Here is a 24,426-nt window from a genome sequence, read left to right on the forward strand (position 1 = left end):
AAAGAGAGATATCGGCAAGGAAAAGCTGCATTGTACCTTTGCATTTTTCTCCCAAACGAAAGACACTAGAATGAAAATTGTAAAGCCTCCTGTTAGTGATTCATCTACACGTTATAGCCCTGCATTTTCCAATGCCTAGCTCTTTGCAAAAGAGAGATATTGGCAAGGAAAAGCTGTATTGTACCTTTGCATTTTTCTCCCAAACGAAGGACACTAGATTGAAAATTTTAAAGCCTCCTATCAGTGCTTCATCTACACGTTATAGCCCTGAATTTTCCAATGCCTATCTCTTTGCAAAAGAGAGATATCGGCAAGGAAAAGCTGCATTGTACTTTTGCATTTTTCTCCCAAACGAAAGTCACTAGAATGAAAATTTTAAAGCCTCCTTTAAGTGCTTCATCTACACGTAATAGTCCTGAATTTTCCAATGCCTATCTCTTTGCAAAAGAGAGATATCGGCAAGGAAATGCTGTATTGTACCTTTGCATTTTTCTCCCAAACGAAAGACACTAGAATGAAAATTTTAAAGCCTCCTGTTAGTGCTTCATCTACACGTTATAGCCCTGCATTTTCCAATGCCTATCTCTTTGCAAAAGAGAGATATCGGCAAGGAAAAGCTGTATTGTACCTTTGCATTTTTCTCCCAAACGAAAGACACTAGAATGAAAATTGTAAAGCCTCCTGTTAGTGCTTCATCTACACGTTATAGCCCTGAATTTTCCAATGCCTATCTCTTTGCAAAAGAGAGATATCGGCAAGGAAAAACTGTATTGTACCTTTGCATTTTTCTCCCAAACGAAAGACACTAGAATGATAATTTTAAAGCCTCCTGTTAGTGCTTCATCTACACGTTATAGCCCTGAATATTCCAATGCCTAGCTCTTTGCAAAAGAGAGATATTGGCAAGGAAAAGCTGTATTGTACCTTTGCATTTTTCTCCCAAACGAAGGACACTAGATTGAAAATTTTAAAGCCTCCTATTAGTGCTTCATCTACACGTTATAGCCCTGAATTTTCCAATGCCTATCTCTTTGCAAAAGAGAGATATCGGCAAGGAAAAGCTGTATTGTACCTTTGCATTTTTCTCCCAAACGAAGGACACTAGAATGAAAATTTTAAAGCCTCCTGTTAGTGCTTCATCTACACGTTATAGCCCTGAATTTTCCAATGCCTATCTCTTTGCAAAAGAGAGATATCGGCAAGGAATAGCTGTATTGTACCTTTGCATTTTTCTCCCAAACGAAAGACACTAGAATGAAAATTTTAAAGCCTCCTGTTAGTGCTTCATCTACACGTTATAGCCCTGAATTTTCCAATGCCTATCTCTGTGCAAAAGAGAGATATCGGCAAGGAAATGCTGTATTGTACCTTTGCATTTTTCTCCCAAACGAAAGACACTAGAATGAAAATTTTAAAGCCTCCTGTTAGTGCTTCATCTACACGTTATAGCCCTGCATTTTCCAATGCCTATCTCTTTGCAAAAGAGAGATATCGGCAAGGAAAAGCTGCATTGTACCTTTGCATTTTTCTCCCAAACGAAAGACACTAGAATGAAAATTGTAAAGCCTCCTGTTAGTGCTTCATCTACACGTTATAGCCCTGCATTTTCCAATGCCTAGCTCTTTGCACAAGAGAGATATTGGCAAGGAAAAGCTGTATTGTACCTTTGCATTTTTCTCCCAAACGAAGGACACTAGATTGAAAATTTTAAAGCCTCCTATTAGTGCTTCATCTACACGTTATAGCCCTGAATTTTCCAATGCCTATCTATTTGCAAAAGAGAGATATCGGCAAGGAAAAGCTGCATTGTACTTTTGCATTTTTCTCCCAAACGAAAGACACTAGAATGAAAATTTTAAAGCCTCATTTTAGTGCTTCATCTACACGTAATAGTCCTGAATTTTCCAATGCCTATCTCTTTGCAAAAGAGAGATATCGGCAAGGAAATGCTGTATTGTACCTTTGCATTTTTCTCCCAAACGAAAGACACTAGAATGAAAATTTTAAAGCCTCCTGTTAGTGCTTCATCTACACGTTATAGCCCTGCATTTTCCTATGCCTATCTCTTTGCAAAAGAGAGATATCGGCAAGGAAAAGCTGTATTGTACCTTTGCATTTTTCTCCCAAACGAAAGACACTAGAATGAAAATTGTAAAGCCTCCTGTTAGTGCTTCATCTACACGTTATAGCCCTGAATTTTCCAATGCCTATCTCTTTGCAAAAGAGAGATATCGGCAAGGAAAAACTGTATTGTACCTTTGCACTTTTCTCCCAAACGAAAGACACTAGAATGAAAATTTTAAAGCCTCCTGTTAGTGCTTCATCTACACGTTATAGCCCTGAATTTTCCAATGCCTAGCTCTTTGCAAAAGAGAGATAATGGCAAGGAAAAGCTGTATTGTACCTTTGCATTTTTCTCCCAAACGAAGGACACTAGAATGAAAATTTTAAAGCCTCCTGTTAGTGCTTCATCTACACGTTATAGCCCTGAATTTTCCAATGCCTATCTCTTTGCAAAAGAGAGATATCGGCAAGGAATAGCTGTATTGTACCTTTGCATTTTTCTCCCAAACGAAAGACACTAGAATGAAAATTTTAAAGCCTCCTGTTAGTGCTTCATCTACACGTTATAGCCCTGCATTTTCCAATGCCTATCTCTTTGCAAAAGAGAGATATCGGCAAGGAAAAGCTGCATTGTACCTTTGCATTTTTCTCCCAAACGAAAGACACTAGAATGAAAATTGTAAAGCCTCCTGTTAGTGCTTCATCTACACGTTATAGCCCTGCATTTTCCAATGCCTAGCTCTTTGCACAAGAGAGATATTGGCAAGGAAAAGCTGTATTGTACCTTTGCATTTTTCTCCCAAACGAAGGACACTAGATTGAAAATTTTAAAGCCTCCTATTAGTGCTTCATCTACACGTTATAGCCCTGAATTTTCCAATGCCTATCTATTTGCAAAAGAGAGATATCGGCAAGGAAAAGCTGCATTGTACTTTTGCATTTTTCTCCCAAACGAAAGACACTAGAATGAAAATTTTAAAGCCTCATTTTAGTGCTTCATCTACACGTAATAGTCCTGAATTTTCCAATGCCTATCTCTTTGCAAAAGAGAGATATCGGCAAGGAAATGCTGTATTGTACCTTTGCATTTTTCTCCCAAACGAAAGACACTAGAATGAAAATTTTAAAGCCTCCTGTTAGTGCTTCATCTACACGTTATAGCCCTGCATTTTCCTATGCCTATCTCTTTGCAAAAGAGAGATATCGGCAAGGAAAAGCTGTATTGTACCTTTGCATTTTTCTCCCAAACGAAAGACACTAGAATGAAAATTGTAAAGCCTCCTGTTAGTGCTTCATCTACACGTTATAGCCCTGAATTTTCCAATGCCTATCTCTTTGCAAAAGAGAGATATCGGCAAGGAAAAACTGTATTGTACCTTTGCACTTTTCTCCCAAACGAAAGACACTAGAATGAAAATTTTAAAGCCTCCTGTTAGTGCTTCATCTACACGTTATAGCCCTGAATTTTCCAATGCCTAGCTCTTTGCAAAAGAGAGATAATGGCAAGGAAAAGCTGTATTGTACCTTTGCATTTTTCTCCCAAACGAAGGACACTAGAATGAAAATTTTAAAGCCTCCTGTTAGTGCTTCATCTACACGTTATAGCCCTGAATTTTCCAATGCCTATCTCTTTGCAAAAGAGAGATATCGGCAAGGAAAAGCTGCATTGTACCTTTGCATTTTTCTCCCAAACGAAAGACACTAGAATGAAAATTTTAAAGCCTCCTGTTAGTGCTTCATCTACACGTTATAGCCCTGCATTTTCCAATGCCTATCTCTTTGCAAAAGAGAGATATCGGCAAGGAAAAGCTGCATTGTACCTTTGCATTTTTATCCCAAACGAAAGACACTAGAATGAAAATTGTAAAGCCTCCTGTTAGTGCTTCATCTACACGTTATAGCCCTGCATTTTCCAATGCCTAGCTCTTTGCAAAAGAGAGATATTGGCAAGGAAAAGCTGTATTGTACCTTTGCATTTTTCTCCCAAACGAAGGACACTAGATTGAAAATTTTAAAGCCTCCTATTAGTGCTTCATCTACACGTTATAGCCCTGAATTTTCCAATGCCTATCTATTTGCAAAAGAGAGATATCGGCAAGGAAAAGCTGCATTGTACTTTTGCATTTTTCTCCCAAACGAAAGACACTAGAATGAAAATTTTAAAGCCTCATTTTAGTGCTTCATCTACACGTAATAGTCCTGAATTTTCCAATGCCTATCTCTTTGCAAAAGAGAGATATCGGCAAGGAAATGCTGTATTGTACCTTTGCATTTTTCTCCCAAACGAAAGACACTAGAATGAAAATTTTAAAGCCTCCTGTTAGTGCTTCATCTACACGTTATAGCCCTGCATTTTCCTATGCCTATCTCTTTGCAAAAGAGAGATATCGGCAAGGAAAAGCTGTATTGTACCTTTGCATTTTTCTCCCAAACGAAAGACACTAGAATGAAAATTGTAAAGCCTCCTGTTAGTGCTTCATCTACACGTTATAGCCCTGAATTTTCCAATGCCTATCTCTTTGCAAAAGAGAGATATCGGCAAGGAAAAACTGTATTGTACCTTTGCACTTTTCTCCCAAACGAAAGACACTAGAATGAAAATTTTAAAGCCTCCTGTTAGTGCTTCATCTACACGTTATAGCCCTGAATTTTCCAATGCCTAGCTCTTTGCAAAAGAGAGATATTGGCAAGGAAAAGCTGTATTGTACCTTTGCATTTTTCTCCCAAACGAAGGACACTAGATTGAAAATTTTAAAGCCTCCTATTAGTGCTTCATCTACACGTTATAGCCCTGAATTTTCCAATGCCTATCTCTTTGCAAAAGAGAGATATCGGCAAGGAAAAGATGTATTGTACCTTTGCATTTTTCTCCCAAACGAAGGACACTAGAATGAAAATTTTAAAGCCTCCTGTTAGTGCTTCATCTACACGTTATAGCCCTGAATTTTCCAATGCCTATCTCTTTGCAAAAGAGAGATATCGGCAAGGAAAAGCTGCATTGTACCTTTGCATTTTTCTCCCAAACGAAAGACACTAGAATGAAAATTTTAAAGCCTCCTGTTAGTGCTTCATCTACACGTTATAGCCCTGCATTTTCCAATGCCTATCTCTTTGCAAAAGAGAGATATCGGCAAGGAAAAGCTGCATTGTACCTTTGCATTTTTCTCCCAAACGAAAGACACTAGAATGAAAATTGTAAAGCCTCCTGTTAGTGCTTCATCTACACGTTATAGCCCTGCATTTTCCAATGCCTAGCTCTTTGCAAAAGAGAGATATTGGCAAGGAAAAGCTGTATTGTACCTTTGCATTTTTCTCCCAAACGAAGGACACTAGATTGAAAATTTTAAAGCCTCCTATTAGTGCTTCATCTACACGTTATAGCCCTGAATTTTCCAATGCCTATCTCTTTGCAAAAGAGAGATATCGGCAAGGAAAAGCTGCATTGTACTTTTGCATTTTTCTCCCAAACGAAAGACACTAGAATGAAAATTTTAAAGCCTCCTTTTAGTGCTTCATCTACACGTTATAGCCCTGCATTTTCCAATGCCTATCTCTTTGCAAAAGAGAGATATCGGCAAGGAAAAGCTGTATTGTACCTTTGCATTTTTCTCCCAAACGAAAGACACTAGAATGAAAATTGTAAAGCCTCCTGTTAGTGCTTCATCTACACGTTATAGCCCTGAATTTTCCAATGCCTATCTCTTTGCAAAAGAGAGATATCGGCAAGGAAAAACTGTATTGTACCTTTGCATTTTTCTCCCAAACGAAAGACACTAGAATGAAAATTTTAAAGCCTCCTGTTAGTGCTTCATCTACACGTTATAGCCCTGAATTTTCCAATGCCTAGCTCTTTGCAAAAGAGAGATATCGGCAAGGAAAAGCTGTATTGTACCTTTGCATTTTTCTCCCAAACGAAGGACACTAGAATGAAAATTTTAAAGCCTCCTGTTAGTGCTTCATCTACACGTTATAGCCCTGAATTTTCCAATGCCTATCTCTTTGCAAAAGAGAGATATCGGCAAGGAAAAGCTGCATTGTACCTTTGCATTTTTCTCCCAAACGAAAGACACTAGAATGAAAATTTTAAAGCCTCCTGTTAGTGCTTCATCTACACGTTATAGCCCTGCATTTTCCAATGCCTATCTCTTTGCAAAAGAGAGATATCGGCAAGGAAAAGCTGCATTGTACCTTTGCATTTTTATCCCAAACGAAAGACACTAGAATGAAAATTGTAAAGCCTCCTGTTAGTGCTTCATCTACACGTTATAGCCCTGCATTTTCCAATGCCTAGCTCTTTGCAAAAGAGAGATATTGGCAAGGAAAAGCTGTATTGTACCTTTGCATTTTTCTCCCAAACGAAGGACACTAGATTGAAAATTTTAAAGCCTCCTATTAGTGCTTCATCTACACGTTATAGCCCTGAATTTTCCAATGCCTATCTATTTGCAAAAGAGAGATATCGGCAAGGAAAAGCTGCATTGTACTTTTGCATTTTTCTCCCAAACGAAAGACACTAGAATGAAAATTTTAAAGCCTCATTTTAGTGCTTCATCTACACGTAATAGTCCTGAATTTTCCAATGCCTATCTCTTTGCAAAAGAGAGATATCGGCAAGGAAATGCTGTATTGTACCTTTGCATTTTTCTCCCAAACGAAAGACACTAGAATGAAAATTTTAAAGCCTCCTGTTAGTGCTTCATCTACACGTTATAGCCCTGCATTTTCCTATGCCTATCTCTTTGCAAAAGAGAGATATCGGCAAGGAAAAGCTGTATTGTACCTTTGCATTTTTCTCCCAAACGAAAGACACTAGAATGAAAATTGTAAAGCCTCCTGTTAGTGCTTCATCTACACGTTATAGCCCTGAATTTTCCAATGCCTATCTCTTTGCAAAAGAGAGATATCGGCAAGGAAAAACTGTATTGTACCTTTGCACTTTTCTCCCAAACGAAAGACACTAGAATGAAAATTTTAAAGCCTCCTGTTAGTGCTTCATCTACACGTTATAGCCCTGAATTTTCCAATGCCTAGCTCTTTGCAAAAGAGAGATATTGGCAAGGAAAAGCTGTATTGTACCTTTGCATTTTTCTCCCAAACGAAGGACACTAGATTGAAAATTTTAAAGCCTCCTATTAGTGCTTCATCTACACGTTATAGCCCTGAATTTTCCAATGCCTATCTCTTTGCAAAAGAGAGATATCGGCAAGGAAAAGATGTATTGTACCTTTGCATTTTTCTCCCAAACGAAGGACACTAGAATGAAAATTTTAAAGCCTCCTGTTAGTGCTTCATCTACACGTTATAGCCCTGAATTTTCCAATGCCTATCTCTTTGCAAAAGAGAGATATCGGCAAGGAAAAGCTGCATTGTACCTTTGCATTTTTCTCCCAAACGAAAGACACTAGAATGAAAATTTTAAAGCCTCCTGTTAGTGCTTCATCTACACGTTATAGCCCTGCATTTTCCAATGCCTATCTCTTTGCAAAAGAGAGATATCGGCAAGGAAAAGCTGCATTGTACCTTTGCATTTTTCTCCCAAACGAAAGACACTAGAATGAAAATTGTAAAGCCTCCTGTTAGTGCTTCATCTACACGTTATAGCCCTGCATTTTCCAATGCCTAGCTCTTTGCAAAAGAGAGATATTGGCAAGGAAAAGCTGTATTGTACCTTTGCATTTTTCTCCCAAACGAAGGACACTAGATTGAAAATTTTAAAGCCTCCTATTAGTGCTTCATCTACACGTTATAGCCCTGAATTTTCCAATGCCTATCTCTTTGCAAAAGAGAGATATCGGCAAGGAAAAGCTGCATTGTACTTTTGCATTTTTCTCCCAAACGAAAGACACTAGAATGAAAATTTTAAAGCCTCCTTTTAGTGCTTCATCTACACGTTATAGCCCTGCATTTTCCAATGCCTATCTCTTTGCAAAAGAGAGATATCGGCAAGGAAAAGCTGTATTGTACCTTTGCATTTTTCTCCCAAACGAAAGACACTAGAATGAAAATTGTAAAGCCTCCTGTTAGTGCTTCATCTACACGTTATAGCCCTGAATTTTCCAATGCCTATCTCTTTGCAAAAGAGAGATATCGGCAAGGAAAAACTGTATTGTACCTTTGCATTTTTCTCCCAAACGAAAGACACTAGAATGAAAATTTTAAAGCCTCCTGTTAGTGCTTCATCTACACGTTATAGCCCTGAATTTTCCAATGCCTAGCTCTTTGCAAAAGAGAGATATCGGCAAGGAAAAGCTGTATTGTACCTTTGCATTTTTCTCCCAAACGAAGGACACTAGAATGAAAATTTTAAAGCCTCCTGTTAGTGCTTCATCTACACGTTATAGCCCTGAATTTTCCAATGCCTATCTCTTTGCAAAAGAGAGATATCGGCAAGGAAAAGCTGTATTGTACCTTTGCATTTTTCTCCCAAACGAAAGACACTAGAATGAAAATTGTAAAGCCTCCTGTTAGTGCTTCATCTACACGTTATAGCCCTGAATTTTCCAATGCCTATCTCTTTGCAAAAGAGAGATATCGGCAAGGAAAAACTGTATTGTACCTTTGCATTTTTCTCCCAAACGAAAGACACTAGAATGAAAATTTTAAAGCCTCCTGTTAGTGCTTCATCTACACGTTATAGCCCTGAATTTTCCAATGCCTAGCTCTTTGCAAAAGAGAGATATTGGCAAGGAAAAGCTGTATTGTACCTTTGCATTTTTCTCCCAAACGAAGGACACTAGATTGAAAATTTTAAAGCCTCCTATTAGTGCTTCATCTACACGTTATAGCCCTGAATTTTCCAATGCCTATCTCTTTGCAAAAGAGAGATATCGGCAAGGAAAAGCTGTATTGTACCTTTGCATTTTTCTCCCAAACGAAGGACACTAGAATGAAAATTTTAAAGCCTCCTGTTAGTGCTTCATCTACACGTTATAGCCCTGCATTTTCCAATGCCTATCTCTTTGCAAAAGAGAGATATCGGCAAGGAAAAGCTGTATTGTACCTTTGCATTTTTATCCCAAACGAAAGACACTAGAATGAAAATTTTAAAGCCTCCTGTTAGTGCTTTATCTACACGTTATAGCCCTGCATTTTCCAATGCCTATCTCTTTGCAAAAGAGAGATATCGGCAAGGAAAAGCTGCATTGTACCTTTGCATTTTTCTCCCAAACGAAAGACACTAGAATGAAAATTGTAAAGCCTCCTGTTAGTGCTTCATCTACACGTTATAGCCCTGCATTTTCCAATGCCTAGCTCTTTGCAAAAGAGAGATATTGGCAAGGAAAAGCTGTATTGTACCTTTGCATTTTTCTCCCAAACGAAGGACACTAGATTGAAAATTTTAAAGCCTCCTATTAGTGCTTCATCTACACGTTATAGCCCTGAATTTTCCAATGCCTATCTCTTTGCAAAAGAGAGATATCGGCAAGGAAAAGCTGCATTGTACTTTTGCATTTTTCTCCCAAACGAAAGACACTAGAATGAAAATTTTAAAGCCTCCTTTTAGTGCTTCATCTACACGTTATAGCCCTGCATTTTCCAATGCCTATCTCTTTGCAAAAGAGAGATATCGGCAAGGAAAAGCTGTATTGTACCTTTGCATTTTTCTCCCAAACGAAAGACACTAGAATGAAAATTGTAAAGCCTCCTGTTAGTGCTTCATCTACACGTTATAGCCCTGAATTTTCCAATGCCTATCTCTTTGCAAAAGAGAGATATCGGCAAGGAAAAACTGTATTGTACCTTTGCATTTTTCTCCCAAACGAAAGACACTAGAATGAAAATTTTAAAGCCTCCTGTTAGTGCTTCATCTACACGTTATAGCCCTGAATTTTCCAATGCCTAGCTCTTTGCAAAAGAGAGATATCGGCAAGGAAAAGCTGTATTGTACCTTTGCATTTTTCTCCCAAACGAAGGACACTAGAATGAAAATTTTAAAGCCTCCTGTTAGTGCTTCATCTACACGTTATAGCCCTGAATTTTCCAATGCCTATCTCTTTGCAAAAGAGAGATATCGGCAAGGAAAAGCTGTATTGTACCTTTGCATTTTTCTCCCAAACGAAAGACACTAGAATGAAAATTTTAAAGCCTCCTGTTAGTGCTTCATCTACACGTTATAGCCCTGAATTTTCCAATGCCTATCTCTGTGCAAAAGAGAGATATCGGCAAGGAAATGCTGTATTGTACCTTTGCATTTTTCTCCCAAACGAAAGACACTAGAATGAAAATTTTAAAGCCTCCTGTTAGTGCTTCATCTACACGTTATAGCCCTGCATTTTCCAATGCCTATCTCTTTGCAAAAGAGAGATATCGGCAAGGAAATGCTGCATTGTACCTTTGCATTTTTCTCCCAAACGAAAGACACTAGAATGAAAATTGTAAAGCCTCCTGTTAGTGCTTCATCTACACGTTATAGCCCTGCATTTTCCAATGCCTAGCTCTTTGCAAAAGAGAGATATTGGCAAGGAAAAGCTGTATTGTACCTTTGCATTTTTCTCCCAAACGAAGGACACTAGATTGAAAATTTTAAAGCCTCCTATTAGTGCTTCATCTACACGTTATAGCCCTGAATTTTCCAATGCCTATCTCTTTGCAAAAGAGAGATATCGGCAAGGAAAAGCTGCATTGTACTTTTGCATTTTTCTCCCAAACGAAAGACACTAGAATGAAAATTTTAAAGCCTCTTTTTAGTGCTTCATCTACACGTAATAGTCCTGAATTTTCCAATGCCTATCTCTTTGCAAAAGAGAGATATCGGCAAGGAAATGCTGTATTGTACCTTTGCATTTTTCTCCCAAACGAAAGACACTAGAATGAAAATTTTAAAGCCTCCTGTTAGTGCTTCATCTACACGTTATAGCCCTGCATTTTCCTATGCCTATCTCTTTGCAAAAGAGAGATATCGGCAAGGAAAAGCTGTATTGTACCTTTGCATTTTTCTCCCAAACGAAAGACACTAGAATGAAAATTGTAAAGCCTCCTGTTAGTGCTTCATCTACACGTTATAGCCCTGAATTTTCCAATGCCTATCTCTTTGCAAAAGAGAGATATCGGCAAGGAAAAACTGTATTGTACCTTTGCACTTTTCTCCCAAACGAAAGACACTAGAATGAAAATTTTAAAGCCTCCTGTTAGTGCTTCATCTACACGTTATAGCCCTGAATTTTCCAATGCCTAGCTCTTTGCAAAAGAGAGATATTGGCAAGGAAAAGCTGTATTGTACCTTTGCATTTTTCTCCCAAACGAAGGACACTAGATTGAAAATTTTAAAGCCTCCTATTAGTGCTTCATCTACACGTTATAGCCCTGAATTTTCCAATGCCTATCTCTTTGCAAAAGAGAGATATCGGCAAGGAAAAGATGTATTGTACCTTTGCATTTTTCTCCCAAACGAAGGACACTAGAATGAAAATTTTAAAGCCTCCTGTTAGTGCTTCATCTACACGTTATAGCCCTGAATTTTCCAATGCCTATCTCTTTGCAAAAGAGAGATATCGGCAAGGAAAAGCTGCATTGTACCTTTGCATTTTTCTCCCAAACGAAAGACACTAGAATGAAAATTTTAAAGCCTCCTGTTAGTGCTTCATCTACACGTTATAGCCCTGCATTTTCCAATGCCTATCTCTTTGCAAAAGAGAGATATCGGCAAGGAAAAGCTGCATTGTACCTTTGCATTTTTCTCCCAAACGAAAGACACTAGAATGAAAATTGTAAAGCCTCCTGTTAGTGCTTCATCTACACGTTATAGCCCTGCATTTTCCAATGCCTAGCTCTTTGCAAAAGAGAGATATTGGCAAGGAAAAGCTGTATTGTACCTTTGCATTTTTCTCCCAAACGAAGGACACTAGATTGAAAATTTTAAAGCCTCCTATTAGTGCTTCATCTACACGTTATAGCCCTGAATTTTCCAATGCCTATCTCTTTGCAAAAGAGAGATATCGGCAAGGAAAAGCTGCATTGTACTTTTGCATTTTTCTCCCAAACGAAAGACACTAGAATGAAAATTTTAAAGCCTCCTTTTAGTGCTTCATCTACACGTTATAGCCCTGCATTTTCCAATGCCTATCTCTTTGCAAAAGAGAGATATCGGCAAGGAAAAGCTGTATTGTACCTTTGCATTTTTCTCCCAAACGAAAGACACTAGAATGAAAATTGTAAAGCCTCCTGTTAGTGCTTCATCTACACGTTATAGCCCTGAATTTTCCAATGCCTATCTCTTTGCAAAAGAGAGATATCGGCAAGGAAAAACTGTATTGTACCTTTGCATTTTTCTCCCAAACGAAAGACACTAGAATGAAAATTTTAAAGCCTCCTGTTAGTGCTTCATCTACACGTTATAGCCCTGAATTTTCCAATGCCTAGCTCTTTGCAAAAGAGAGATATCGGCAAGGAAAAGCTGTATTGTACCTTTGCATTTTTCTCCCAAACGAAGGACACTAGAATGAAAATTTTAAAGCCTCCTGTTAGTGCTTCATCTACACGTTATAGCCCTGAATTTTCCAATGCCTATCTCTTTGCAAAAGAGAGATATCGGCAAGGAAAAGCTGTATTGTACCTTTGCATTTTTCTCCCAAACGAAAGACACTAGAATGAAAATTGTAAAGCCTCCTGTTAGTGCTTCATCTACACGTTATAGCCCTGAATTTTCCAATGCCTATCTCTTTGCAAAAGAGAGATATCGGCAAGGAAAAACTGTATTGTACCTTTGCATTTTTCTCCCAAACGAAAGACACTAGAATGAAAATTTTAAAGCCTCCTGTTAGTGCTTCATCTACACGTTATAGCCCTGAATTTTCCAATGCCTAGCTCTTTGCAAAAGAGAGATATTGGCAAGGAAAAGCTGTATTGTACCTTTGCATTTTTCTCCCAAACGAAGGACACTAGATTGAAAATTTTAAAGCCTCCTATTAGTGCTTCATCTACACGTTATAGCCCTGAATTTTCCAATGCCTATCTCTTTGCAAAAGAGAGATATCGGCAAGGAAAAGCTGTATTGTACCTTTGCATTTTTCTCCCAAACGAAGGACACTAGAATGAAAATTTTAAAGCCTCCTGTTAGTGCTTCATCTACACGTTATAGCCCTGCATTTTCCAATGCCTATCTCTTTGCAAAAGAGAGATATCGGCAAGGAAAAGCTGTATTGTACCTTTGCATTTTTATCCCAAACGAAAGACACTAGAATGAAAATTTTAAAGCCTCCTGTTAGTGCTTTATCTACACGTTATAGCCCTGCATTTTCCAATGCCTATCTCTTTGCAAAAGAGAGATATCGGCAAGGAAAAGCTGCATTGTACCTTTGCATTTTTCTCCCAAACGAAAGACACTAGAATGAAAATTGTAAAGCCTCCTGTTAGTGCTTCATCTACACGTTATAGCCCTGCATTTTCCAATGCCTAGCTCTTTGCAAAAGAGAGATATTGGCAAGGAAAAGCTGTATTGTACCTTTGCATTTTTCTCCCAAACGAAGGACACTAGATTGAAAATTTTAAAGCCTCCTATTAGTGCTTCATCTACACGTTATAGCCCTGAATTTTCCAATGCCTATCTCTTTGCAAAAGAGAGATATCGGCAAGGAAAAGCTGCATTGTACTTTTGCATTTTTCTCCCAAACGAAAGACACTAGAATGAAAATTTTAAAGCCTCCTTTTAGTGCTTCATCTACACGTTATAGCCCTGCATTTTCCAATGCCTATCTCTTTGCAAAAGAGAGATATCGGCAAGGAAAAGCTGTATTGTACCTTTGCATTTTTCTCCCAAACGAAAGACACTAGAATGAAAATTGTAAAGCCTCCTGTTAGTGCTTCATCTACACGTTATAGCCCTGAATTTTCCAATGCCTATCTCTTTGCAAAAGAGAGATATCGGCAAGGAAAAACTGTATTGTACCTTTGCATTTTTCTCCCAAACGAAAGACACTAGAATGAAAATTTTAAAGCCTCCTGTTAGTGCTTCATCTACACGTTATAGCCCTGAATTTTCCAATGCCTAGCTCTTTGCAAAAGAGAGATATCGGCAAGGAAAAGCTGTATTGTACCTTTGCATTTTTCTCCCAAACGAAGGACACTAGAATGAAAATTTTAAAGCCTCCTGTTAGTGCTTCATCTACACGTTATAGCCCTGAATTTTCCAATGCCTATCTCTTTGCAAAAGAGAGATATCGGCAAGGAAAAGCTGTATTGTACCTTTGCATTTTTCTCCCAAACGAAAGACACTAGAATGAAAATTTTAAAGCCTCCTGTTAGTGCTTCATCTACACGTTATAGCCCTGAATTTTCCAATGCCTATCTCTGTGCAAAAGAGAGATATCGGCAAGGAAATGCTGTATTGTACCTTTGCATTTTTCTCCCAAACGAAAGACACTAGAATGAAAATTTTAAAGCCTCCTGTTAGTGCTTCATCTACACGTTATAGCCCTGCATTTTCCAATGCCTATCTCTTTGCAAAAGAGAGATATCGGCAAGGAAATGCTGTATTGTACCTTTGCATTTTTCTCCCAAACGAAAGACACTAGAATGAAAATTTTAAAGCCTCCTGTTAGTGCTTCATCTACACGTTATAGCCCTGAATTTTCCAATGCCTAGCTCTTTGCAAAAGAGAGATATTGGCAAGGAAAAGCTGTATTGTACCTTTGCATTTTTCTCCCAAACGAAGGACACTAGATTGAAAATTTTAAAGCCTCCTATTAGTGCTTCATCTACACGTTATAGCCCTGAATTTTCCAATGCCTATCTCTTTGCAAAAGAGAGATATCGGCAAGGAAAAGCTGTATTGTACCTTTGCATTTTTCTCCCAAACGAAGGACACTAGAATGAAAATTTTAAAGCCTCCTGTTAGTGCTTCATCTACACGTTATAGCCCTGCATTTTCCAATGCCTATCTCTTTGCAAAAGAGAGATATCGGCAAGGAAAAGCTGTATTGTACCTTTGCATTTTTATCCCAAACGAAAGACACTAGAATGAAAATTTTAAAGCCTCCTGTTAGTGCTTTATCTACACGTTATAGCCCTGCATTTTCCAATGCCTATCTCTTTGCAAAAGAGAGATATCGGCAAGGAAAAGCTGCATTGTACCTTTGCATTTTTCTCCCAAACGAAAGACACTAGAATGAAAATTGTAAAGCCTCCTGTTAGTGCTTCATCTACACGTTATAGCCCTGCATTTTCCAATGCCTAGCTCTTTGCAAAAGAGAGATATTGGCAAGGAAAAGCTGTATTGTACCTTTGCATTTTTCTCCCAAACGAAGGACACTAGATTGAAAATTTTAAAGCCTCCTATTAGTGCTTCATCTACACGTTATAGCCCTGAATTTTCCAATGCCTATCTCTTTGCAAAAGAGAGATATCGGCAAGGAAAAGCTGCATTGTACTTTTGCATTTTTCTCCCAAACGAAAGACACTAGAATGAAAATTTTAAAGCCTCCTTTTAGTGCTTCATCTACACGTTATAGCCCTGCATTTTCCAATGCCTATCTCTTTGCAAAAGAGAGATATCGGCAAGGAAAAGCTGTATTGTACCTTTGCATTTTTCTCCCAAACGAAAGACACTAGAATGAAAATTGTAAAGCCTCCTGTTAGTGCTTCATCTACACGTTATAGCCCTGAATTTTCCAATGCCTATCTCTTTGCAAAAGAGAGATATCGGCAAGGAAAAACTGTATTGTACCTTTGCATTTTTCTCCCAAACGAAAGACACTAGAATGAAAATTTTAAAGCCTCCTGTTAGTGCTTCATCTACACGTTATAGCCCTGAATTTTCCAATGCCTAGCTCTTTGCAAAAGAGAGATATCGGCAAGGAAAAGCTGTATTGTACCTTTGCATTTTTCTCCCAAACGAAGGACACTAGAATGAAAATTTTAAAGCCTCCTGTTAGTGCTTCATCTACACGTTATAGCCCTGAATTTTCCAATGCCTATCTCTTTGCAAAAGAGAGATATCGGCAAGGAAAAGCTGTATTGTACCTTTGCATTTTTCTCCCAAACGAAAGACACTAGAATGAAAATTTTAAAGCCTCCTGTTAGTGCTTCATCTACACGTTATAGCCCTGAATTTTCCAATGCCTATCTCTGTGCAAAAGAGAGATATCGGCAAGGAAATGCTGTATTGTACCTTTGCATTTTTCTCCCAAACGAAAGACACTAGAATGAAAATTTTAAAGCCTCCTGTTAGTGCTTCATCTACACGTTATAGCCCTGCATTTTCCAATGCCTATCTCTTTGCAAAAGAGAGATATCGGCAAGGAAATGCTGCATTGTACCTTTGCATTTTTCTCCCAAACGAAAGACACTAGAATGAAAATTGTAAAGCCTCCTGTTAGTGCTTCATCTACACGTTATAGCCCTGCATTTTCCAATGCCTAGCTCTTTGCAAAAGAGAGATATTGGCAAGGAAAAGCTGTATTGTACCTTTGCATTTTTCTCCCAAACGAAGGACACTAGATTGAAAATTTTAAAGCCTCCTATTAGTGCTTCATCTACACGTTATAGCCCTGAATTTTCCAATGCCTATCTCTTTGCAAAAGAGAGATATCGGCAAGGAAAAGCTGCATTGTACTTTTGCATTTTTCTCCCAAACGAAAGACACTAGAATGAAAATTTTAAAGCCTCTTTTTAGTGCTTCATCTACACGTAATAGTCCTGAATTTTCCAATGCCTATCTCTTTGCAAAAGAGAGATATCGGCAAGGAAATGCTGTATTGTACCTTTGCATTTTTCTCCCAAACGAAAGACACTAGAATGAAAATTTTAAAGCCTCCTGTTAGTGCTTCATCTACACGTTATAGCCCTGCATTTTCCAATGCCTATCTCTTTGCAAAAGAGAGATATCGGCAAGGAAAAACTATATTGTACCTTTGCATTTTTCTCCCAAACGAAAGACACTAGAATGAAAATTTTAAAGCCTCCTGTTAGTGCTTCATCTACACGTTATAGCCCTGAATTTTCCAATGCCTAGCTCTTTGCAAAAGAGAGATATTGGCAAGGAAAAGCTGTATTGTACCTTTGCATTTTTCTCCCAAACGAAGGACACTAGATTGAAAATTTTAAAGCCTCCTATTAGTGCTTCATCTACACGTTATAGCCCTGAATTTTCCAATGCCTATCTCTTTGCAAAAGAGAGATATCGGCAAGGAAAAGCTGTATTGTACCTTTGCATTTTTCTCCCAAACGAAGGACACTAGAATGAAAATTTTAAAGCCTCCTGTTAGTGCTTCATCTACACGTTATAGCCCTGAATTTTCCAATGCCTATCTCTTTGCAAAAGAGAGATATCGGCAAGGAAAAGCTGTATTGTACCTTTGCATTTTTCTCCCAAACGAAAGACACTAGAATGAAAATTTTAAAGCCTCCTGTTAGTGCTTCATCTACACGTTATAGCCCTGCATTTTCCAATGCCTATCTCTTTGCAAAAGAGAGATATCGGCAAGGAAAAGCTGCATTGTACCTTTGCATTTTTCTCCCAAACGAAAGACACTAGAATGAAAATTGTAAAGCCTCCTGTTAGTGCTTCATCTACACGTTATAGCCCTGCATTTTCCAATGCCTAGCTCTTTGCAAAAGAGAGATATTGGCAAGGAAAAGCTGTATTGTACCTTTGCATTTTTCTCCCAAACGAAGGACACTAGATTGAAAATTTTAAAGCCTCCTATTAGTGCTTCATCTACACGTTATAGCCCTGAATTTTCCAATGCCTATCTCTTTGCAAAAGAGAGATATCGGCAAGGAAAAGCTGCATTGTACTTTTGCATTTTTCTCCCAAACGAAAGACACTAGAATGAAAATTTTAAAGCCTCCTTTTAGTGCTTCATCTACACGTTATAGCCCTGCATTTTCCAATGCCTATCTCTTTGCAAAAGAGAGATATCGGCAAGTAAAAACTGTATTGTACCTTTGCATTTTTTTCCCAAACGAAAGACACTAGAATGAAAATTTTAAAGCCTCCTGTTAGTGCTTCATCTACACGTTATAGCCCTGAATTTTCCAATGCCTAGCTCTTTGCAAAAGAGAGATATCGGCAAGGAAAAGCTGTATTGTACCTTTGCATTTTTCTCCCAAACGAAGGACACTAGAATGAAAATTTTAAAGCCTCCTGTTAGTGCTTCATCTACACGTTATAGCCCTGAATTTTCCAATGCCTATCTCTTTGCAAAAGAGAGATATCGGCAAGGAAAAGCTGTATTGTACCTTTGCATTTTTCTCCCAAACGAAAGACACTAGAATGAAAAATTTAAAGCCTCCTGTTAGTGCTTCATCTACACGTTATAGCCCTGCATTTTCCAATGCCTATCTCTTTGCAAAATAGAGATATCGGCAAGGAAAAGCTGCATTGTACCTTTGCATTTTTCTCCCAAACGAAAGACACTAGAATGAAAATTGTAAAGCCTCCTGTTAGTGCTTCATCTACACGTTATAGCCCTGCATTTTCCAATGCCTAGCTCTTTGCAAAAGAGAGATATTGGCAAGGAAAAGCTGTATTGTACCTTTGCATTTTTCTCCCAAACGAAGGACACTAGATTGAAAATTTTAAAGCCTCCTATTAGTGCTTCATCTACACGTTATAGCCCTGAATTTTCCAATGCCTATCTCTTTGCAAAAGAGAGATATCGGCAAGGAAAAGCTGTATTGTACCTTTGCATTTTTCTCCCAAACGAAAGACACTAGAATGAAAATTTTAAAGCCTCCTGTTAGTGCTTCATCTACACGTTATAGCCCTGAATTTTCCAATGCCTATCTCTGTGCAAAAGAGAGATATCGGCAAGGAAATGCTGTATTGTACCTTTGCATTTTTCTCCCAAACGAAAGACACTAGAATGAAAATTTTAAAGCCTCCTGTTAGTGCTTCATCTACACGTTATAGCCCTGCATTTTCCAATGCCTATCTCTTTGCAAAAGAGAGATATCGGCAAGGAAATGCTGCATTGTACCTTTGCATTTTTCTCCCAAACGAAAGACACTAGAATGAAAATTGTAAAGCCTCCTGTTAGTGCTTCATCTACACGTTATAGCCCTGCATTTTCCAATGCCTAGCTCTTTGCAAAAGAGAGATATTGGCAAGGAAAAGCTGTATTGTACCTTTGCATTTTTCTCCCAAACGAAGGACACTAGATTGAAAATTTTAAAGCCTCCTATTAGTGCTTCATCTACACGTTATAGCCCTGAATTTTCCAATGCCTATCTCTTTGCAAAAGAGAGATATCGGCAAGGAAAAGCTGCATTGTACTTTTGCATTTTTCTCCCAAACGAAAGACACTAGAATGAAAATGTTAAAGCCTCCTTTTAGTGCTTCATCTACACGTAATAGTCCTGAATTTTCAAATGCCTATCTCTTTGCAAAAGAGAGATATCGGCAAGAAAAGCTGTATTGTACCTTTGCATTTTTCTCCCAAACGAAAGACACTAGAATGAAAATTTTAAAGCCTCCTGTTAGTGCTTCATCTACACGTTATAGCCCTGAATTTTCCAATGCCTATCTCTTTGCAAAAGAGAGATATCGGCAAGGAAAAGCTGTATTGTACCTTTGCATTTTTCTCCCAAACGAAAGACACTAGAATGAAAATTTTAAAGCCTCCTGTTAGTGCTTCATCTACACGTTATAGCCCTGCATTTTCCAATGCCTATCTCTTTGCAAAAGAGAGATATCGGCAAGGAAAAGCTGCATTGTACCTTTGCATTTTTCTCCCAAACGAAAGACACTAGAATGAAAATTGTAAAGCCTCCTGTTAGTGCTTCAGCTACACGTTATAGCCCTGCATTTTCCAATGCCTAGCTCTTTGCAAAAGAGAGATATCGGCAAGGAAATGCTGTATTGTACCTTTGCATTTTTCTCCCAAACGAAAGACACTAGAATGAAAATTTTAAAGCCTCCTGTTAGTGCTTCATCTACACGTTATAGCCCTGAATTTTCCAATGCCTATCTCTTTGCAAAAGAGAGATATCGGCAAGGAAAAACTGTATTGTACCTTTGCATTTTTCTCCCAAACGAAAGACACTAGAATGAAAATTTTAAAGCCTCCTGTTAGTGCTTCATCTACACGTTATAGCCCTGAATTTTCCAATGCCTAGCTCTTTGCAAAAGAGAGATATTGGCAAGGAAAAGCTGTATTGTACCTTTGCATTTTTCTCCCAAACGAAAGACACTAGAATGAAAATTGTAAAGCCTCCTGTTAGTGCTTCATCTACACGTTATAGCCCTGCATTTTCCAATGCCTAGCTCTTTGCAAAAGAGAGATATTGGCAAGGAAAAGCTGTATTGTACCTTTGCATTTTTCTCCCAAACGAAGGACACTAGATTGAAAATTTTAAAGCCTCCTATTAGTGCTTCATCTACACGTTATAGCCCTGAATTTTCCAATGCCTATCTCTTTGCAAAAGAGAGATATCGGCAAGGAAATGCTGTATTGTACCTTTGCATTTTTCTCCCAAACGAAAGACACTAGAATGAAAATTTTAAAGCCTCCTGTTAGTGCTTCATCTACACGTTATAGCCCTGCATTTTCCAATGCCTATCTCTTTGCAAAAGAGAGATATCGGCAAGGAAATGCTGCATTGTACCTTTGCATTTTTCTCCCAAACGAAAGACACTAGAATGAAAATTGTAAAGCCTCCTGTCAGTGCTTCATCTACACGTTATAGCCCTGCATTTTCCAATGCCTAGCTCTTTGCAAAAGAGAGATATTGGCAAGGAAAAGCTGTATTGTACCTTTGCATTTTTCTCCCAAACGAAGGACACTAGATTGAAAATTTTAAAGCCTCCTATTAGTGCTTCATCTACACGTTATAGCCCTGAATTTTCCAATGCCTATCTCTTTGCAAAAGAGAGATATCGGCAAGGAAAAGCTGCATTGTACTTTTGCATTTTTCTCCCAAACGAAAGACACTAGAATGAAAATGTTAAAGCCTCCTTTTAGTGCTTCATCTACACGTAATAGTCCTGAATTTTCAAATGCCTATCTCTTTGCAAAAGAGAGATATCGGCAAGGAAATGCTGTATTGTACCTTTGCATTTTTCTCCCAAACGAAAGACACTAGAATGAAAATTTTAAAGCCTCCTGTTAGTGCTTCATCTACACGTTATAGCCCTGCATTTTCCAATGCCTATCTCTTTGCAAAAGAGAGATATCGGCAAGGAAAAGCTGTATTGTACCTTTGCATTTTTCTCCCAAACGAAAGACACTAGAATGAAAATTTTAAAGCCTCCTGTTAGTGCTTCATCTACACGTTATAGCCCTGAATTTTCCAATGCCTATCTCTTTGCAAAAGAGAGATATCGGCAAGGAAAAGCTGTATTGTACCTTTGCATTTTTCTCCCAAACGAAAGACACTAGAATGAAAATTTTAAAGCCTCCTGTTAGTGCTTCATCTACACGTTATAGCCCTGCATTTTCCAATGCCTATCTCTTTGCAAAAGAGAGATATCGGCAAGGAAAAGCTGCATTGTACCTTTGCATTTTTCTCCCAAACGAAAGACACTAGAATGAAAATTGTAAAGCCTCCTGTTAGTGCTTCATCTACACGTTATAGCCCTGCATTTTCCAATGCCTAGCTCTTTGCAAAAGAGAGATATCGGCAAGGAAATGCTGTATTGTACCTTTGCATTTTTCTCCCAAACGAAAGACACTAGAATGAAAATTTTAAAGCCTCCTGTTAGTGCTTCATCTACACGTTATAGCCCTGAATTTTCCAATGCCTATCTCTTTGCAAAAGAGAGATATCGGCAAGGAAAAGCTGTATTGTACCTTTGCATTTTTCTCCCAAACGAAAGACACTAGAATGAAAATTTTAAAGCCTCCTGTTAGTGCTTCATCTACACGTTATAGCCCTGAATTTTCCAATGCCTAGCTCTTTGCAAAAGAGAGATATTGGCAAGGAAAAGCTGTATTGTACCTTTGCATTTTTCTCCCAAACGAAGGACACTAGATTGAAAATTTTAAAGCCTCCTATTAGTGCTTCATCTACACGTTATAGCCCTGAATTTTCCAATGCCTATCTCTTTGCAAAAGAGAGATATCGGCAAGGAAAAGCTGTATTGTACCTTTGCATTTTTCTCCCAAACGAAGGACACTAGAATGAAAATTTTAAAGCCTCCTGTTAGTGCTTCATCTACACGTTATAGCCCTGAATTTTCCAATGCCTATCTCTTTGCAAAAGAGAGATATCGGCAAGGAAAAGCTGTATTGTACCTTTGCATTTTTCTCCCAAACGAAAGACACTAGAATGAAAATTTTAAAGCCTCCTGTTAGTGCTTCATCTACACGTTATAGCCCTGCATTTTCCAATGCCTATCTCTTTGCAAAAGAGAGATATCGGCAAGGAAAAGCTGCATTGTACCTTTGCATTTTTCTCCCAAACGAAAGACACTAGAATGAAAATTGTAAAGCCTCCTGTTAGTGCTTCATCTACACGTTATAGCCCTGCATTTTCCAATGCCTAGCTCTTTGCAAAAGAGAGATATTGGCAAGGAAAAGCTGTATTGTACCTTTGCATTTTTCTCCCAAACGAAGGACACTAGATTGAAAATTTTAAAGTCTCCAATTAGTGCTTCATCTACACGTTATAGCCCTGAATTTTCCAATGCCTATCTCTTTGCAAAAGAGAGATATCGGCAAGGAAAAGCTGCATTGTACTTTTGCATTTTTCTCCCAAACGAAAGACACTAGAATGAAAATTTTAAAGCCTCCTTTTAGTGCTTCATCTACACGTTATAGCCCTGCATTTTCCAATGCCTATCTCTTTGCAAAAGAGAGATATCGGCAAGGAAAAGCTGTATTGTACCTTTGCATTTTTCTCCCAAACGAAAGACACTAGAATGAAAATTGTAAAGCCTCCTGTTAGTGCTTCATCTACACGTTATAGCCCTGAATTTTCCAATGCCTATCTCTTTGCAAAAGAGAGATATCGGCAAGGAAAAACTGTATTGTACCTTTGCATTTTTCTCCCAAACGAAAGACACTAGAATGAAAATTTTAAAGCCTCCTGTTAGTGCTTCATCTACACGTTATAGCCCTGAATTTTCCAATGCCTAGCTCTTTGCAAAAGAGAGATATCGGCAAGGAAAAGCTGTATTGTACCTTTGCATTTTTCTCCCAAACGAAGGACACTAGAATGAAAATTTTAAAGCCTCCTGTTAGTGCTTCATCTACACGTTATAGCCCTGAATTTTCCAATGCCTATCTCTTTGCAAAAGAGAGATATCGGCAAGGAAAAGCTGTATTGTACCTTTGCATTTTTCTCCCAAACGAAAGACACTAGAATGAAAATTTTAAAGCCTCCTGTTAGTGCTTCATCTACACGTTATAGCCCTGAATTTTCCAATGCCTATCTCTGTGCAAAAGAGAGATATCGGCAAGGAAATGCTGTATTGTACCTTTGCATTTTTCTCCCAAACGAAAGACACTAGAATGAAAATTTTAAAGCCTCCTGTTAGTGCTTCATCTACACGTTATAGCCCTGCATTTTCCAATGCCTATCTCTTTGCAAAAGAGAGATATCGGCAAGGAAATGCTGCATTGTACCTTTGCATTTTTCTCCCAAACGAAAGACACTAGAATGAAAATTGTAAAGCCTCCTGTTAGTGCTTCATCTACACGTTATAGCCCTGCATTTTCCAATGCCTAGCTCTTTGCAAAAGAGAGATATTGGCAAGGAAAAGCTGTATTGTACCTTTGCATTTTTCTCCCAAACGAAGGACACTAGATTGAAAATTTTAAAGCCTCCTATAAGTGCTTCATCTACACGTTATAGCCCTGAATTTTCCAATGCCTATCTCTTTGCAAAAGAGAGATATCGGCAAGGAAAAGCTGCATTGTACTTTTGCATTTTTCTCCCAAACGAAAGACACTAGAATGAAAAATTTAAAGCCTCCTTTTAGTGCTTCATCTACACGTAATAGTCCTGAATTTTCCAATGCCTATCTCTTTGCAAAAGAGAGATATCGGCAAGGAAATGCTGTATTGTACCTTTGCATTTTTCTCCCAAACGAAGGACACTAGATTGAAAATTTTAAAGCCTCCTATTAGTGCTTCATCTACACGTTATAGCCCTGCATTTTCCAATGCCTATCTCTTTGCAAAAGAGAGATATCGGCAAGGAAAAGCTGCATTGTACTTTTGCATTTTTCTCCCAAACGAAAGACACTAGAATGAAAATTTTAAAGCCTCCTTTTAGTGCTTCATCTACACGTAATAGTCCTGAATTTTCCAATGCCTATCTCTTTGCAAAAGAGAGATATCGGCAAGGAAATGCTGTATTGTACCTTTGCATTTTTCTCCCAAACGAAAGACACTAGAATGAAAATTTTAAAGCCTCCTGTTAGTGCTTCATCTACACGTTATAGCCCTGCATTTTCCAATGCCTATCTCTTTGCAAAAGAGA

The sequence above is a fragment of the Pseudophryne corroboree genome, unplaced genomic scaffold, assembly GCF_028390025.1.
Source record: "Pseudophryne corroboree isolate aPseCor3 unplaced genomic scaffold, aPseCor3.hap2 scaffold_541, whole genome shotgun sequence".
Lineage (NCBI taxonomy): Eukaryota > Metazoa > Chordata > Amphibia > Anura > Myobatrachidae > Pseudophryne > Pseudophryne corroboree.